Consider the following 20,158-nt stretch of genomic DNA (forward strand, 5'->3'; position numbering starts at 1 on the left):
TCTTGCACACAGAAATTCACAATCACACACACACACGTACTTGCACGATTTTTAAAAACTTGAAAAAAGAGATTGATTGAGTGAGCAAGCAGAAGACATTTCCTGGCTATGAATCAGACTGATGATGGAAAGTGTTGCTTTTTGGAGTGCCAGTGCACAAGTGGCCGGGACGATGCAAGCTGATTGGGCTGCATTCACTCGCTGCACAGTCCCTCTCAAAGCAGAAGGGAAGAAGAAATCAGCACTGCTTGTCGAGAATGGCCACAGATCCTGAGGAGCTGGAGAGTCCTCAGAGTGGGAGGACGTGAATGGATGGGAAAATGGGTGTATGAATGGAATAGGCGATATAGATGGAGACCAGCCAAGAGATACAACGTTTTGGGTTCTAAAGATGGATGGATAAAAGTTTTAATGTGGACAGAAAGGACTAGGAAGGAGTGGTGCAATGAATGAAAAAACATCAAGGCTTCAGGGTAGAAATATGCTGATTGACAGATGAATGAATGGACAGAGCGGGGAATGGTGGGATTTGGGGATGGGTGAATGAAGACAGGCACAGAGAGAGACAAAAATCAGAAAGGCATATTGACAGTTAAATGAGTAACTGCGTTTTCATGTGACTGTGCACTGTCCAAGCCAAACATTTTTTACTGATTTCAATTCCCACTTCATGGGTGATTTAGCTAAATAAAAGCTGCATCCGACAAAATATATTCTTGCTGTTTTTGGATGGTGGTCTTATTGGTTGTTTGTTTCTGGCTCCCAGGCGAGCGTTTCATAAGCTAGTGAGAAAAAAAACAACATGTTTTGTTGAGAATTTTATCATAATTTTGTTAAATATAAAGCCTTCCTTTCTTCCGTTGTTATTGCTTTTGCTCTGCAACCATTTGCAAATGATCCCTCTCAAAGGAGAAGCTGACATTTGGTTGATGAGATGGAGAGCTGTATTATATTGGCTGGTTACCCTGAGAATCTTAATGCTGCGGCTGAACATCCTGAGGTTTTTGTTTCTTTGTGTTCTCTCCTTTTTTCCGACTGACAGTCAATCCTCCCTAGGCATCATGACTATATGACATTTGTAATTATTGTGGTTACTCAATAAATACCTTAGTTGTCTTTTTTTATTATTATTATTTTTAATTTATATTTAATGTTATGTTAATGTTATGTTGAATGTTCAAAATTCCCTTTCAAGCAGGCGGCTATTCTAACTTGAATGAAGAACACTGTTGCACTTCACTTTTAAGGTCATATTGATAAGATTTTTATGAAGTCAAATTAAGTTCTTGTGATGTTCTTGGACTAACTTCAGCAAAAGTCACAGAGTGTAATCGTACAATCCTCGACCTTAGTACATGGGTAATCACTGAACCACTCAACCAGCTGAGCTACCAGAGCACACTCCAGCATCACTTCTTTAATTCTTATAAACTAATTCAAAAGTCTTTAATGATTAATTGAGTCCCGTGAATCCCATCTTTTCACTTAGTATCAGCTTTATTGAAAACCACGTTTGGTCATTAAACCTTCATCAGGTGAGCTATTGTTGAGAAGTGAATGTGAAGCCTAGGAATGACAACATTGTAAAACACAGTTATAATTTTTTTGGTTTTTAAATCTTCACAGGAGAGGTTAAATTGTTGAAAAATACTATTCATTGTTGTAAATTAAAGAATACATGTTACAAACTATTCATTACATTCTTATATAGTATTATAAATGCTAAATAGGGCAAACTTGCAATGTAATAGAACATACAGACATGTCTGATGGTCACAAGGCTATCCTGCAAATTAAGTATTAGCTTTTCAACTGAAAATGGATGTGGTACAATACCAACAAATCCATTTTACTCTCCTCAAAATACAGCTAATTCCCAATTATTGTGTCACTCTGGCAGTTAATTTCTGGGATAGATAGCAAACATTAGATGATGACATAGCTGTGGATGAAACCTCCGTGAACACCAGTGTTTTTTATTATTCATCCTGTGAACAAGTGTCTCATCATGTACTTGTTGACATATTTCACTCTAATCCAAAGCCGTGCACTAATAAGCCACCATTGCCAAACCATGGAGCCACGTCGCTAACATGGCTAGATGCTAATTTTGACAAAGTGTAGTTTCAAACTAATGACGTGATTTTTTTCAAGAGAGAAACTGACAAGTTGATGAGCTGGCAGAAGAATAGCTCTGCCACTTGATGCAAATGAGCACACGGTCTGCTACAAAATGTCTTTCTAATATTTTGCTGTGCTACTAAAGTCTTTGGCCAGGACATTACAGAATGAACATTTGTCAATTTGGCAAGCTGAATTTTGATTCTGGACAGTCAACCCTAAGTAACACAGTATTTAATCATTTCTGCTTCAGGTAACAATGCACCACAAAAAGCCACTTCTGACATACTGTCGGACCGAATCTCAGTTTGAAGCCATTTGGCTGTTACAGCTGTATGCATAAAATCAGCCAGCCATATTTTATTATTTTTTAAAAAAAAATTTAACTTTATCCTGTTCCTTCACGAAAAAAATCAGTGGGTCAGTCTTTGTTGGATTGAATTGCAGGGATAAATGGGGGGAAAACAGAGACAAAGACACCAAGTTTGCATGCTCCTTGTAAAGTAGCCATCTGCATATGGGCTGTGAGCGGAGGGAATGACAGGTTGATGGTCTGGTGCCACTTGATGGCGATGAATATTGAACCGGTTGGACTGCGAGAGATTGTCTTCATCACTGTGCCCATAACAATTCTTGTTGTCACTGTGTGTTGAGCATTTGTCAGTTTGGCACTCTTTCTCTTGGGCTGCTCCCTCGAACATAGCATTGTTTTGGAAAATTATTTTTGACAGCTGTGCTTTAGTATGCATTGGGGAGTTTATGGGAGATGAGATATGGCGAAGGCAGTTGAGGAGAAGAGTGCAAAAGTGATTAGGGATGCCACTGTAACGCCTCAATTCTGCTAAATTCTGTCCTGCTGAAGTGTCTTTGGGCCAAATAATGAATTCCTACCAGCTGCAGTAATGCTGCTCAGAAATGAAGCAGAATTCCTGCAGCTATGACTTAGGAAAGCCGGATTTATGGTTAGTGGCCACTTTTGTACTTTATTGTACATTTAACGCAATTCAATAGAAAAGCTGAGCCATAAATTCTAGCTTTACACTGTCAAGTTATTTTTTGCCATTGTTTAGAATGTGTAAATTCACTCATACTGTAGTGTTTTTTTTTGTTGTTGTTGTTGTTGTTGTTTGTTTACTAGACTGTATTAAATTGAGTTTTTTCAAAATGCTGCTCTCGTCTGTTTTTATATACATGAGCAGGGCAGAAACCAAGCACCATCTGTTGCATCTATAATGCAGTCAAATAGCACCACCACTGCTACCTGTGACCCATATGGTCAAATATATCTGATTGAACAATCTGTCACTGCAGCCCAGTCTCCAGTATAAAATGTTGGCAGGAAACATTTCCAGAAAACCCTGATACCAGCAACAACAGTTCAAGACTGGGTTTCAACATTTGTAAGTGTGATACCACTATTTTTAGGGAGCTCTCAAGACAATTTCCGGCCTTGTTTACGATAACAAAAAGGAATTCTAGGCCCAAACATGATCTTTTACTAAACCTAACGAAGTGTTTTTTGTGCCTAAACCTAACCATATCATCAGCACAGCATTACCACAACAAAAATTGAAAATCTGAACCTGAAGAAACGTTAAGTTGCGACATAAAGAAATTCAGCATATCCTGCAGAAATGTACACTGCCAATATTTATTCTTGTGATTCGTTTGGACACTGTTAAACTAAACATTATAGGCAGACCTGTTTTGCAGACCATATGGCAAAACCGCTCGAATAAATATTGGATTGCATTAGATTAGTAGGGTGTACCTTATGAAATGTGTACTACAAAAGAGGATCTCAGACATTGCAAGAAATACTGTGTGTGAAATGTGTGTGTTTTGCTGGTGTTGTTTACGTGCTTCTTATTACGCCTGCAGCAGTATTAAAATCTACTAGTGTGTATTCACTAGACATTTGCACATGAGAGAGAGAAGACAGAATTAGTGACAGCAGATAGATTGAAGAAAGGCTCTGCCACTGGAGAAAGATTAATTTTAACTTAGTTGGTATAGTTACTTTATAAAATTCTGATTTTTTTGTAAAAAACAAACAAAAAAAAACTGACAAATACCATTTCAGACTGTCTCCCAATGCAGCCTCCCTTTAGTCTTAGATGTCTTAATTTATTTACACTATTTATTTACACTAGAGGCTGTTGGAACACCAACTCCACTGGAGTCTCTTCTCCTGAAAAAGTGTAGCACCCAATGTCTGTTTATTTTACAACATATAGGATTATTGCTCCCCTATGACAACGGCGGCGCATGAAGATGCAGTGACTGGCAGCTCCTCCATATTATGCTCCATTTTTATCATTGTCATTTTTTTCTGCTTTAGTGCTGAAACACATACTGCATATGTCAGAAACACTTTCATCAGCATTGAAGAAGAATAAGGGGTGTTTTGGACCTCACGGCCTGCAGTGTCTTTCAACAATCCTGTCCAGCTGGACCGCCCAAGGGAGGAACAGAGTCAAAATAAGAGCCATGCTAAACCACCATGGTTCAAGGCTGCTCCTGGCCAATGTCTGGTCACAGGAAAAGAAGGGGACAAATGGGACTTATGCTGGCAAAACAATGTGAAATCAGAGACTGTTGTGCCCACAGAGACGTGTCCCCACCACAAGGTCCTGGATCAAGCTGTTGCACTCAACACGGCAGAGGCTAACAGAGCGCAGGACTACAGTGTAAGGAGGAGAGGTGGACTCTGTGTTTATAGCATTGATGCTTGGTGCTCACTGACCCTGATGTTGAACCTTAGACATGAAGATGTCTATCACGTTATCATCACCATCATTTTGCTGCTGTTTACATTTACCCTGACGCAAATTCAAAAGGTGCACTACGTGTTTATGTATATTTGTATAACTAACTGTACATGTTCTGTAATTTATGTAGAATCAATGGTTGATAAACTTTCATTTCGTTATGTAACCCTGTGTTGTATGATGGTTATTAAATTACCTTGTACCTTGCACCTTGTATTATAGGTATGCTCACCCTACTTGCGTAAGTTTCTCTCCAACCAACACCAATGTGACAGGGTGTCCTTTTTAAAGAAGGCTCCTCAACTGTGAATGTGTCTGGTGTCCATACATGAGAAAGAGTATGTTACCACTACTCCCACTCACAGTTGGCCAACGATCTTGGCAAAGCTGTCAGACCTTTTTGAATAAGATGTTTCTCAACACCAGTCATTGCTCCATTATATTTCTGACATGTGTCGCCTCTATTCAAAGTATAGGAGTAGTCAGTGTTTTCAGCCACCAGGCCTACATTTCAAGAGGAAAAATTTTCCACTGTCAGATAGCAATGAGAGGCGTTTTCTACTTGTTTCCCTGCTATATTTTACATAATTGATGTAGGCATGGATGTTTTATAAGACATGAGTCAAGGAGACACATTCAAAAACAAACTTCTTGTATTTGAATTTGTTTTCGGATTAAATTGATATGAAAAATTAAAGGGAATTTAGTGAAACACAATGTTATGCTAAGGATTGCTTCCAAATTGTTGGACAGGGTTGGGGTTAGTAGTCAGTCCCTCTAATGTTTTCCTACAAGCCATGTTTTCCAGACAGCAGCCAGCTCATGCCTCTGCTGTATCTCCACCTAAGGCTATGAAGTGTCCCTGCCACCCAACAGAGATTAGGCCAAGACCCTTTGCTATGAGATGCAGTGCACTGGTTTTATAGGCAACACAAAAGGGACAGAATCCTCATTTCAAATGGTGATTATGTCAAGACACATTGTGTAAGCCCCGGGCAAATTTACACACAAAAATAAGTGGGAAAAACCTCAGCTACAGCCTGCGCACTTCCATGAGATATTCAGTCGTGAATGAGTCATCAGCAGGCGATGTGCTCCATCTAAATTGACCATTTTAAATTCATGACTGATATGAATAGTTGAAGTATGTGTGTGTCATTCGAGATGACAGTTTTTTGATTCTTGATATGGGGGAGGAGAGCTCGGCCAATTCAGACCAAGACCCGCATTAAGCTAGAAAGCCTGATCACCTGATTGCATAGATGTTTTATTTATGATCTAGTTGAATTACCCATTAAACTGAGAAGGCTATTAATGCACTCTCAAAGACCAAAATGTTCCTTGGCAAATTGACCTGAGTATGTGGGTTATGCATCGTTATGGAGTGATGGAGATTGCAAACAGACTGAACTCCTTGTACATGTGAGAAAAGTTGGATAAAAATAGCTGGGACACACTCTATGATTTGAATAGTATTGAGCTCAGCAAGATGATCCACGTTGTAAAAGCTGGACATAATATTGAAGTGTTCTTGTGAGTGCTTAAGGTGTGAATACACCTCTCTTCTTTACTACTGAGAGGTGAGATGGCTGTTTCACCTTTATCAACAAAAATAATAAACTAAATTTTGCCTTTTGCAACCATGAGAATAAATTCTCCACTGGCACCAGAGACTTATTTGGCTTCTTACAAGTATATTTCTTGGGAAATACAAACTGTGTGCAGCCACACTGTGCTCAGAGTTTAGCCCCGAACCTCTTGTGTGGCAGGGGTCTGCAACCTCACAGTTGAAAGTTTGTGTACTTGGCTACTATATTTTCCAGCACATGTCCCCTGTTGGATTGGATCCTCTAACCCTGGCAAGGTCAGTGTCTTCCTTTACTTGGAGGGAATTATTTACCAGCATGAATTATTATGCATTACTTTCATCTTCCCCAATCTTCCACCTATTTAACAGCAATTTATTTTGTAACCAATTAAACTCAGTAACACAAGGGATGTGTTGTTTCTTGCAAGGGAAATGTATCATTTGAATGCAAATGGTGATATCTGATGTCCAATCCGTTTAGCACTCAGCTGGGAGGTAGTGGACACAGATGAACTGTATCAAGAAACAACCTCCCTCGTGATGGCTTGAAAATCAGCATGCCTTGATCAGTGCTACAAATTTCCTCATCACTTACGGAGGTGTCAGACACATCAAAGAGACTATTCAGATCCTGTGATAATAGTCAGGCCAGCAGCAACAGGACTTCATAGGGGAAATGGAAATGAAACTCAACACAGTAGTGAGGTGAAAAGAGGAAAATAGGTTTTTTGTTATAATGGCATTCTGATCACTGTTGAGAAGCTGTTACCACGAGCCTGAACATGGAAAACCTGTTACAACAAATATTACCTTAGCCACTAAAAATAAGATGGACAATTGAGCAACAGGGGAACAGCTGAAGATCACAGTAGAGGTTATAATGGTAGAAATTATGGATGAAAACAACCCAATTGGCAGAATAATGTTCGCTAAGTATGTTTCTGCAAAACCATTGATAAAACTTAACATTTCTTTCTTATTTTATATATTTTTTAGGGTCAATTTTCTATTTCTATAAACATTTCCTATTTCTATAAACATCATGGTTTAGCTTAAAATAGCTTTCCTAGTCAGGTATCCTTAATAAAACACCCAGTTTTCTCACCAATAAATGGCTGGAGATTTCCCCACAGAGTCGAACTGCGGTCGTATTTATATGTAATATGTAATATCACCATCACTTCTGCCTACTTATGTGAAAGGTGGAATTTCAAGGGTAACAAGCTCCTGTGGCCTACATGAACCGTTTTCTTGCCATCTACATTGACATTATTGAACCGTACAGTTACAAGACATTTTGCAGAATATTGCCTTCACAAAAAAGCATTATTTATTCATCTTTACACCTTGCAGTTTCCCTTTTCCTTTGACTTTAAAAAGTCTTTGACTTTAAAAGTAACTAAGTAGATTACATGGTGTAATGCATACTTAAGTACAAGTAAAATTAAAACTACAAGTATACAAAAAATGAGTTAATTACAATTATGTGAGAGGCTGTAATTAGTTATGTCCACCCCTGATATGCAGTTCATACCGAGTGAGTATATTTGAAAAGTTGAGTTTACTTAAAAAAGTCAAGAAACCTCAGAATTACCAAGTAGGGTAGACTATTCAATTCCAGTTGTACAAGCTAAAAATGTAAACAACTTAAAGTATTAGTCTACTTTATTGCCTACTAGTCTACTTTTAAATGGCAGAGCTGCAACAGGACATGCAACACCAACAGGCACCAGCTGTCATGTTTCTGTGATTTCCTAATTTATTTTGTAGTTTTACCCTCATGTGTCGTGCCCTGCTGTTCATGTCCTCCTTTTGTGTGATTTCCCACCCTTTTTCTGCATTCACCTGTGCCTTGTTTGTTAATCAGCCCTTTTGTGTATATAGTCTGTGTGCTCCCTGATGTCTTTGTCAGTAAGTCCTGTTTTGTTTACCTGAGCCTGTTCCCATGTCTCCCAGTGTCTCCTTGTGATATGTTCCTGAATTATTGTTCCTTGTGTTTTTACTGGTTTGACCTTTACTTTTGGTTGTGCTTTTTTAGCTTTGTTTAAGCTATTTTTCACTTCTTAGCTTTCTGGATTCTATGTTTTTCGGATTTTTCAGTTTGTCATTAAAAGCTCGTTTTTTGTTCATAATCCTGCCTGCCTCCTGGGTTTCCTGGGGTCCCCACAATTTTTGCCAAAACCTCACACCAGCCTTACACCCAGAGCAATAAAGCCAAAGGTTATGAATATTAAATTAAAGAAACACCACTGAAACCAGTATCCTTAAAAAGGGGGGGGGTGCCGGGATTTTTCATGCTCTGGCTCCCACGTTTTTACACAAAAGCAATAACGCAGCCATCCAGAAAACATATTAAGAACCAAAAAAAAATAAACTCTTATAAATTCCTCAAGCCTTTCTTGGTGCCCAGAGAGGATGTGGGCGGCCACGAGCAGAAAGGGGAAGGGAGTGACTGTGGAAGTCTGTGTGTGTGTGTATGTATTTGTGTATATGAGTGTGTTTGTGCGTTAAGGTGAGAGGAGGAGGAAAAACATTTCCTGTTCTTTACTGTCCAAAGACTGGAGGTAATAAACACGCTTACAGGCTCCGGCTCTAGACTGTGAGTGTGTGTGGGGAGCTGGCATCTGGCATCCAGCACCAGGACATAAAAAATGTACAAAAGGGAGGTGTAATCTCTCTCACACACATACAAACACACACGAGCATGTGCGCTCACCCATACTCACTCAGGATAGTACTTGAGGTCAGACTGCGGGACACAGAGGACAAGCGGTGTGGTGAGGCCAGGACTACTGAGCTTTAGAGCCACACTTCAAAAGGACCATGCCAATGTTTTGTATGTTTTAGCCCATTTACGACAACTCACCCATACTTTACACTATGGCTGACCGTTTTCCAAAACATTCCATACTGTTTTAGAGTTTGATGAAGTTGTTTTTCCATCCTGCCAGGCTGCCACTGGTTTCAGGTCAAGTCAGTACAATATTATAATGCTCCTGCAGAGACTTGAAACTTGCTGCAGGTCAGTAATCCATCAAAGTGAGCATTCACTTGGGTGTAGTTACAGTATATGTATGCATTGATCGAGTCAAAGATTCATTATTGTCGAATAAAAGTGCAGTTGAAAATGTATTTAAAATGTCACTGGATGCTGTTAGGCGCTGCTAGTTTGAACTGCATTGTTAGCTCGGTGCACAGATTTCATGATGCAGTGATGACATATCCTTAAACGGTGGCTCATCCGCGACTGTCATCTGCTTATATTAATTGGATTGTGTGTTATTTTGGCCCTACACAACCAAAGGGTAATCTTCCACCTCTCCTTTAAGGTCCAATTGGTGAAAAAGTTGATTTTTGAGTCTCATTCCCAACTCGTCAAATACTGACGCTTTGGGTTGGCAGCCGACCTGACCTACAATCCCAAAGCATCAGAGTTTGACGAGCTGGGAAACCCAAAGCATCAGTATTTGATGAGTTGGGAAACCCAAAGCATCAGTATTTGATGAGTTGGGAATGAGACTTAAAAATCATCTTTCTTACAAATTGTACCTTTGACTGATGTCAAACCATAAAGATGACTATCTTTAAAGGTCCACTTTGTAAGTAGACTTTAAGGTCTCGTTCCCAACTTGTCAAACACAGCTGCTTTGGAATTGCAGGCCAAGTCAGTCCCCATCCTAAATGAGAGTGAGAGTCAAAAATCAACTTTCTTACAAAGTTCATACCTTTCATAGGATTTTATCTTACCTAACGATGACTAGCACCAGGTATGTGTTTTGTGTGTGGAGACAGTGTTATGACTGAGGATATGTAAGGTGCTGTTTATCTCCAGAGGTATTTTAATCTAGTTAGCAAACTCAGTTGGTAACATGTAATGATAGCTCAACATGTAAAACAAGGTTTGTGATGAGTATTGAAGTAGATTTGATTGGTTGGTCCAGGATTGGTCCCTAGAACAGATAAAATATACAACCCGATTGCCAGAATAAATGTTGGCAATGTAATTTTCTGCAAACCATGGATGTCTTTAAACAGTTCAACATATTTATTTTTCTATGCTGTGACAATGCTGTGCTCATGGTCATGGTTAGAAAAAGAAGTGTTGAAATGCAATCTTGAACAGCAGTCACTGGGTTACCAGCCTCTTCACCCAGGTGTCATGCCATCAGCATCCCTTTCACTTCCCAGCATGAATGTCAGCTCATTTACATATAATGTGAACATGATATGATGTGTGTGTAGAAATGTTAATATGGTACATTTGACACACACAAATTTGAACATATACATGGTTTGTAGAAACGTTAACTGCAAACAGTTTCATTTAAAATCAACAATACCAGTTAAAGAACCCCTGATTTGAATACATCTGTTTCATGTAAACCACATCAGGCATAATGAATAAAACATGTCATGACAGTGTGTGTTACGTGCAACCCTAATGGTTTGGTTTGTGTCCTTTTATGACCTCTTATTTTCTGTTTTCTCTTCTGGTAGCTCTGTTGTGTGAGAACCATCAATGCTCCAACTCACCCACAGAATATATAGCCAATCGAGTGTGACAATCAAAAGAGACAAATGGGCCTCACTGCCCACAATTGTTCACTGGAGCATGGACAATATATCTACACAGAGAACAGAACTATAAAAGATTTCCAACACCACTGCTGCCATCATAAAAATGGGTTTCTAAAAGAGGGTGACCTTAACTGAAATGATGCTTGAATGTGATATTCATGCATCATATATTGCTACAAAAACACATCCATTCTCACGTCATGAAAGTTTGTATCCTCAGCTTTCCCTCAAAATTCCTCAAATTCACACACTGTCATTATTTATAACTTATGTTTGTATCATCCGCACGTTCCAAAAGGATAAAACTCTGGATCGGAAGTGTTCGGGGTTGAGTCCTTCACCTGCCATCCTGCAAAGTCCCAGCCAAACACGGTCATCTGTTTTTTTTTATGCTCCAGAGTTTGGTCTGACGGCAACTCTGGCATAACGTAGGCTTGTAATCTGAAACTATCTTAAATTTCCTCTCTCCTTTTTGGAGTACTTTCTATTTCTGCTGCCAGTACGATAACATATTTCCCCACTCACATTCTTCCTGTCCTCAAGGGAACGACTGGCCCTGGAATTGATTTTAAGTTAATAAAGCTGACCGTATAAAAGATGCTGGTATGCTGGTAGTAAAAGGGGAAATCCTGTTTTATGTGATGCTGTTATTTTTTCTTCATCAGCGTTCAGGCTGAATTGATTTTGTTATAGGGATGGGAAGGACAGTGTATCCGAAGTATAAAAAGCTGGATGGGTTTAACAGATGAGACTAGTGCAGAGGAGAATAGAGCACTATATCTCAATACAGAAATGATCCAGCCCAGGTGTCATCAAGCATCCAATTAAATCAAATTTTGAGTTTGCATTAGCAACTGCAATGTCAATATACCAGTAATTCTTACTAGCCTAGTTGCACTCTAACAATTAGAGCCAGCAGTGCAGTTTAAAGGAATAGTTTGACATGTCTATTGAGTAAATATGAAACTACCATAAACCATGAACATTTACTTTCTGGAGCCTTGTTAACCCAGTGAGGGTCCAGGCAACAAGCAGAGACTCTGGATGTTACTGCATTTGGCCGACACAGTCTGTTCTAAAATGACAGCATGCCATTTTTACAACAGTTTAAGTCTGGATTACACAAACTAAATGTAATGCATTAGTAATTTGTAAGGTTTACAGGTGCTAGTGGGCAGATTTGCCACTTTAACGAGGAGCATCACATCCACATATGAAAACAACTGAACAGGTTGAATGTCAGTGACCCCAAATACGACATAAATCACCATTCCCAACAACATGGCCGATGCAGTGAACCAGCGGCAGCCATGCCGGACCTTTGCCATACGCCTGCAGTTTGGTTAGGTTTAGGCAAGGAAACTACTTGGTTAGGTTTGAGAATATATTGTGGTTTGGCTTAAAGCAACATTATGTAGGAATTGGTATTTTGTGCAATTTGGCTATAAGCTTTAAGCTAACTGACAACTGACCCACTGCTAAAGCTTTTAGATTCTATATTCTACAAGTGCGAAGACGTTTCCTTTTTTATCACCCCATCTAAGGGATCAATATACGTCAAGTAAATCATTATTGAAGAAAATATGCTTGTAGATTAGGTTCTAACAGGGTTTGTTCTTTGACAACTCCTGCCATTATCTAATGTGCATCACAACAACATTTACAGTCGTTTCTATTAAATGTAATATGTAATGTATGTAGCTCAGCTCCTGGCTAAATGCGTAATCTTTGTAAATACACAAATGCCATCATCTAAACTAAAATCAATGTTTCCATTTTACTGTAGCTTAAATAGACCATAAACTTGACAGACAACCTCATCTAAAATCATAGAAAATATTGCTTCTGGATTTCTTCAGTACACATCCCCAAAATGATGATTAATTTCAGAAAATGCTGTGTAACTTTGCTTCTGGGTACAACCACAACTTTTTTTTAATCACTCGTGTTTGTCTCAATATGAGGAAAATGCTCCCTTCTGGAGTCCCTGCTGAGATCCCCAAAACATTTTTCTGTGTCAAGTAAATTGCTGAAAAGATCGCCCAGGGTGTCATTGCTCTCTCTGTCTTTGGCTGTGTGGCTGTCTCGCACTGTCTTATTGAGTTCCAACATCCTTTATTCAGTCCTGTCATTTTTAGTCTGTGTTTTCCACTCACTCTCTTCCCTCTGCTGGGATGTTTTCGAAGATCTGTCGCTGTCTCTTTAATTCATTTGACACCCTTTCTCTGACTTTCTTCTTTAGCTCGGTGTGTTACATCGTTGTGAGAAAAATATCTGTCTTGGTTTTATTCTCCATTTTTAATAATCCCATTTTAGAATTAAATTATAAATGTCATACTCATTTACCTTGTGCTTTACACTACATTTTATGAACTGATTTAGTAGTGGTTTGTTGCAGCTGCTTTCTATCTATGGCCCTTAATTTAGAGAACATCTGTATTTTGTTTGGCAGTCTGAGTAATCATTTAAACTGAGACAATCAGAATAAGCAGAAACAAAGCTTCTTTCTTTTCATGTTTTTTTTATTGGCTCGCATAGTACTTGTTACTTCCTCTCTGCTCTCCACTGGAAAATACTTAAACACATTAAACAACACAGGCCTAAAAAAATTGGCAAGATTCTGAAGGCTCTACAGTCAGCACTCAGCAGTCAGGTAATTATCTTTTTAGATGTATACTCACATTTAAAGGGGACATATTTAGCTCATTTTCAGGTTCATAATGTTATTTTGGATTACTACTAGAATAGGTTTACATGTTTCAGCGCTTTTAAAACATCAGTGCTTTCATACTGTCCAATGAGACACTGGACATGAACCAGCACTGCTAACAACAGGCAGCTGTGTTTAATCAATTCTTACTTTCAAATGTATGACATGGTGACATAGTGTGATATCACAAAGTCATGGAGTTAAAGGTGGGACTACTGAGGAGGTGTTTCTGTGGGAGAGAGGAGCTTCTGTTGGTGCGGATTTTTACCTTTTTAACTTTTAAGACCTTTTACATGCAGAAAAACATAAAAAGCTGAGGTAAAGGAAAAAAAACATAAAATGCTGTATCTCCTTTAATATTTACTGTAGCTTGTTGTATTTATCAAGCTTTTGTTGTATCTCCACACAAAAACACACACACAAAACAATTGGTTGGTACTGGCTGACCGTAGCTAATACCTTCAGAATATTGAACATAAACTAAGAGCAACATTGTTGTTGAAATACATTATATGAATGATTATTATGTGTGTGTCTGTTTTCATTATTCTACTTTTTTTCCTCAATAAATCCTTGTAATATATTTTGAATAAAAAAAATTACCATATTCGCAAACAATTTATTGATCACTGCAGCTCATCGCTGGAATTTTATTTGCATTTATAAGAGGTACAGTCTGTGCTGTGGTGGCTACAAGATGTTTCAGACTCTTACAAACTGCATCTTCCTGCAGCACAATGAAAGAACACAATGAAACATTTGTTTCTGCCTTTGTTCTCAGCCCTTTCATCAAGGGATTTAAGTCATAAAGACACAGAGAGACAGACATAGATGTGTGTGTAAAGCAGTGGCAGCTGTTGACTCAAAGAACTTAGGGAGGACAGGAGGAAAACCAACCCACTATGTCTGGTTACTTTCCACACGTTGTCTTCATCTCTCTATTCTACTCTAAAAATTAAGGAGTTAAAAATGTCCTGCAATAATTCTTAAAAACAATATGATTTTATTAAATCCTTGTTTCAAGCTTAACAAGGCCAAATAGAGGAGATAGAGTATTTATCAGTGGTGTACATATACCGGCTTATGATTTAGATTACAACAAACTAAAGCACAAATCACATCAATAACAAAGGTTACATTTAGTTGCCGTGTTTATGAGCTAATATAGTATAATACAACAACAATGTATGTTGCAGTGCAGCCCAGCAGTCAGCAGCAGTCCATCGCCCATTCCACCATACCAGTCCCAGGTGTGCGGGCTACAGAGTACCACCTTGGTCCCACTGTGATTCTGGCCCAGACAGCGGAGCAAAGCCTGCAACGCCCTGCCACTACAGAAACCCCCAGTCAAATCTACCCTGAGCTGTTAGCTTCAGTCCCTCAGGGCTGCTACAACAGGCTAACTGTTGCATTGGCAAGGTGAGTAGCTTGATTAAAAAAAAGGGAAAACATAAATCTGATAAAAGGAAATGTGGAGTCTGTAGAGGCCTGTATAGAAAATGTAATTTGCAATTTGCACATTTCTAATATGCTACTGAATCACTTTACTGAGAACATGCTGGTTGTTGATTGGTCAGGGAGGACATCTTCCTTACTTCATTCATTCCTTCTTCCTTTCTTTAAAACAAATCCGCTTGGAAAAATATGAAGTGGATTAAATTGATAAGAGAGGTCCCGCCCTCAGTAGGACAGCAGTCGCCTGTCCTCCTCTGCCCTCCACCACCACTTCACAATGACTGCCCTTTACTTTCTCGCCTGGTGTGGCTTTTGTTCTCCCTTTTGGCTCTCAGAAATACAGAAGAAGCAACCTCCTCTGCCTTTATCTGGACCACACTCCTCTCCTCTGTGGATAGAGACATAAAGAAACACACACAAACACAAACACACACACACACACACACACACACGTACCTTATTACTCAAATGGATAGATCCTGACAGGCATATCTTTGTCCTTTCAACTCTCTAGAAAGCGGCTAATCTGCTCAAACTATCAGCTTGCAGTGGCTGTTAATTAGCTGTCTTCTCAGTATTCGCTGATTATCTCGGCATCCTGCCAGTGGGGTTGGTCCTCGATTGTCATCTGTTCTGGAACAGGTGCGTGTGTGTGTGTGTGTGTGTGTGTGTGTGTGTGTGTGTGTGTGTGTGTGTGTGTGTGTGTGTGTGTGTGTGTGAATGTCAGAGTGTATGATGTGACACTTTACAGCTTTGTGAGGACCAAGTGGAGAAAAAGGGTTTGTGCAATGTAAATCTTTAGAGCTTTGAAAAGACCAATATTTAAAAAGTATCAAATATTTCTAATGATCTGATTAACCTGTTTTGCTAATTCTGGTCAACCTGTCTGGGTTAATGACATGACAGGTTATCATAGCTCGCTCTTACTGCTCATCCTCATTGGGCTACTTAAATCTGTGCGCCATCCACCTGTCCATCCTTTACCAATAGACCTGACTCCCTCTCTCTTTCCTTTTCTCTCACTCAGTGGTTTATCATTTACCGATCATTGACTGTCTGTTCCTGTCTGTGCAACAACACCACACAAGACAGCCACTTCTAAAATACTCTTTCAGTGTCAATGTCAGCACTTAAAAAGTGTCTGGGACACACTTAACACACCTACACATCTACGTTCAACAGATCGTCATGTATTCAAGCACATCATCAGTCTATATAATTATAATTAGTACATTATAATTGTACTCTCATAATTAAAAGTTTAGGATCTCAGCCCTGCTGCATATCTCTGACAATCAATTTATTTATATCACAACCTGCACATGAAAGAGCAAGAACTACTCTTTAAATTTTTTTCATGTATTCCTGAGTCGATATTGCAATAAAAAACAAGTTCAAAGCTCAATTGCATTTATTAACTTTGCTTTTTTCGTGATGAGAATGCAACTTGTGTCAGTGCAGAGAAATCAGCTTCATTTTGAGACACTCCAACTCGCAAGCCAGCAAAACTTTAACAAGTACACTGTGTGGGTGATACTAAGCACTCTTGCTTTCCCATCAAGGCTCACTGCTTTTAATTTTAACTACCCACACCAGCAGCACCAGCTGAGATTCGCTTGCTTCCACACCACCAGGGGGTTACCTCATGTGCCACCCTAGTTATTCAGACTAGCTGGCGCAAAAGGCGTTTTTTTAAAACCATCAAATCTTTTCAAAGTTTTTTTATTGCTTGAATTAATGAGTTTCAAACTTTGCAAGTGTCCACATCACAGCCTAAAGTTTATGAGTACTGCACAAAGCAGGAGACTTGTTAAAGATGGATTTCAATTATTTATTAAAACAGTATTTTTAATGCCTTATATTTGCAACCTATTTGCAAAATGAAAAGTTATTGAAAAGCAACAGTCAAACTAAATGTACAAAGTACTGGGAGACAACAGGTAGTGTGGGGTGACAATGTTTGCCAATGTGTTCGATTCCTGACAGCGGTACTCCCAGGTCAGCCATTTGAATTGAAATTGAATTTGAATTTAGTAACTAGCTTTGATTTCTCCCTCTTTTTAAAGAGGTCATATTATTCTAATTTTCAGGTTAATATTTTTATTTGGGGGTTTGAAGTTTAAATTCACTTTACATTCACATCAGCAATGTCCCCTAACAATGCCAAAGCACCCATGGTGTGTCATTATGCAGATCTATTATGCACTGATATACAGTATAATGACAGTGGCATTTTAGGAGCCTGCTGACTCACGAGGCCTACTGTATGGTCTACTTTTTACTGTTTGGTAAACATGTTCATGTGTCACACAATTATCACAGGCAGCATAACATTCAAAACATCAAGGTTGTAATCCTTGTACAAACCAAGTGTTTCAGGCAGTGCATGAGCAGTGTATTCTGCTCCCTTTGGCTTGGACTTTTTCACTTTGCAGACCTTTTACATGCACGAACATGCTACATAACACAATAAAGGAAAGGCAAACCCCCCAAAAGCTCAATATGACCTCTTTAAACTATGTAAATTTAGTTTACAGTGGCTATTGAACAATGTGATTTTAAATATTGTTATAGTCTTTGATCAGTTTAATAATTAATTACCAGACTGTGACAAGATTGTTGTCATATCCCCTCTGTTTTTTGTAGCTTAACTGGCATATGATAGAGATTCATCAGATGTTAATTTATTTATAGGCTTTTATCCCCAATGAATTATTACTGAAACAGGGTCAATGTCAGAGCTGTTGTCTTTTATATTTTAATGACCATTTGTTTTTGTGTATTATCATTTGTGAGCTCCAACACTGAAATTAAGATTGCATCCTGACACTGATCAGCAGGGACAGTCTCTTTAACCTCTCTACACTCTCTTTACACAACAGAGGCCAGACATCAAATGATGTAATGGCACAGCTAAAATGCAGAAGTCTCCACACATCATAAATGTGTAATAGTCAAGTGTAAAAAGAGGGGTTTGGAGAGGAATGCAACCTTGATGTTTTGAATATAATACTGTGATAATTGTGTGACACGTTAACACTATTTTTAGTGTTTATGCCAAGAAACACTGATCGGCTGTACAAAAAGTGGACCATACTGTAGGCCTCATGAATCAGCAGGCTCTTACAATGCCACTATCATTATACTGTATATCAGTGCATAAGAGATTTGCATAATGACACACCATGGGTGCTTTGGCATTGTCAGGGGACATTGCTAATGTTCAACTGTGAGAGTGAGCAGTCGGCTTGCGTATTTGTGCACATTGTCACTATGACCAAAATGTGAATTTTATGCACAGGACAATTCATCCACAGGGTTTTTCTAAATCTGGGGCAAGGACTAGAGAGAGCTCGGTGCAAATCGGCACATTTATGCATCCAGCCTCAGGATGACAACTGTTATCCTCCACTGTTGGATATCTGTTCAGGATGTCAATCAGTGATCTTACTTGCCAGAATGGATTTAAACTTGCCTACCTGAAATGTCTCCTTTATGTCACTTTAATGTGCGCACAGCTTCAATCCTCCACCGCCCCACACTGGAACTACTGTATTAAGCTATTTTAACTGAAGAAAGCGATATCTTCATGTTTGTATTCCTCAAAACAGCAGTGGTAGAAAACGTGGATGCTCAAAACCCAGAAGTCATGTGGTACATCATCTGAAAACTGCACATAGTACACTGTTTAACAACTTGGCCACGCTATGAATTGTTTTTGAAAGATAGGCAGGGGACAAGAGGCAAAACACCAAAATATATTTTTTGCCTTTTTGGAATATTTGCTCATTCCCCTTCAGAACATTTCATATTCAAACAAGGACTTTTAACACTTTAATGTGAGTGACTGGGTTCTCCATCATAACGTGTGATTATTGGTAATTTTACATAAAATCTTTTTAAACTGTTGTCAGGCATCCAGGATGAAGTAGCTATAAATGCTGCACGGAACCTGTTCATCCATGCTGGTGGTGTTTGTAGGTACATTTGTTAATCTGTGATGAGTTAAATCTCTTAAATGAGCCTGTTAACCTACAACTCTATGCAAAAAGGACTCATGTAAACTATAATTACCCCAATCAAAAGTCAAACAGTTGTTTTATTCAGCCTAAATCTAGTCTCTAGTCTAGGCAACTGACTTTTGGGATGTCAGTGTTTTATTAAACAGTGGAAGCAGGCGGAGCTCCAATCCTTCAGCTTTTGTCAGCTCTAATCATTATTGCAATCCAGTTATGTCCAAGTCATTTTCACTAAATGTGCAGCATTACATTCCTGCTGATATTGTGTCGCCATTATGTGGAATGTAAATCACCGTAATGCCTCTCGCTGGGTCAATCTGTCAAGCCCAGGAGAGCCCTAGAGCTCTGGAGGTGTTTATTAACAATACCTACCTGGCTCTGAGAGCGAGAGGAGAAGAGCAGGTAAACAATAGACACAGACCAAAGTGAAAAACAAAGCACTCGGAGGTAGGGATAATTGAAATGTGATAGAAGAAAATAATTACAGAGGGGAAGACAGTTAGGGAGTGAAAGAATGAAATGAGTCTCCGGTTTATCATCCACTGTGATGGGGAATTTAATATTATCCAAAACGGGATTGGGAATTATAAGAATTACAGTCTGACATGCTGTGTTTAACTGGATGCAATGGGACCATTAAAGCCTCCATTCTTCTGACGTGTAAATAAATTTAGAGAAAAAGGAAAAACAAATGCTATTTGCTATTTGCTTTAAGGCCAAATGTTGTACTTAGCTAACTTTTATTATACCTTAACCCTACTTGAGTAATATTAACCATACCTTAGCCTGATTTATAAAGTGGATAGGGTATTGTCCAGAGACGGTTATAAACATCCAATAAGTCAGTTTTTAGCATCACAGCAAACCCATGCTAGGTATTAGATTGGGACAACTCAATCAGATGAATAAATGCGAA

Source organism: Pagrus pagrus (genome assembly GCF_965226575.1).
Source record: "Pagrus pagrus genome assembly, chromosome: 19".
NCBI classification, from domain to species: domain Eukaryota; kingdom Metazoa; phylum Chordata; class Actinopteri; order Spariformes; family Sparidae; genus Pagrus; species Pagrus pagrus.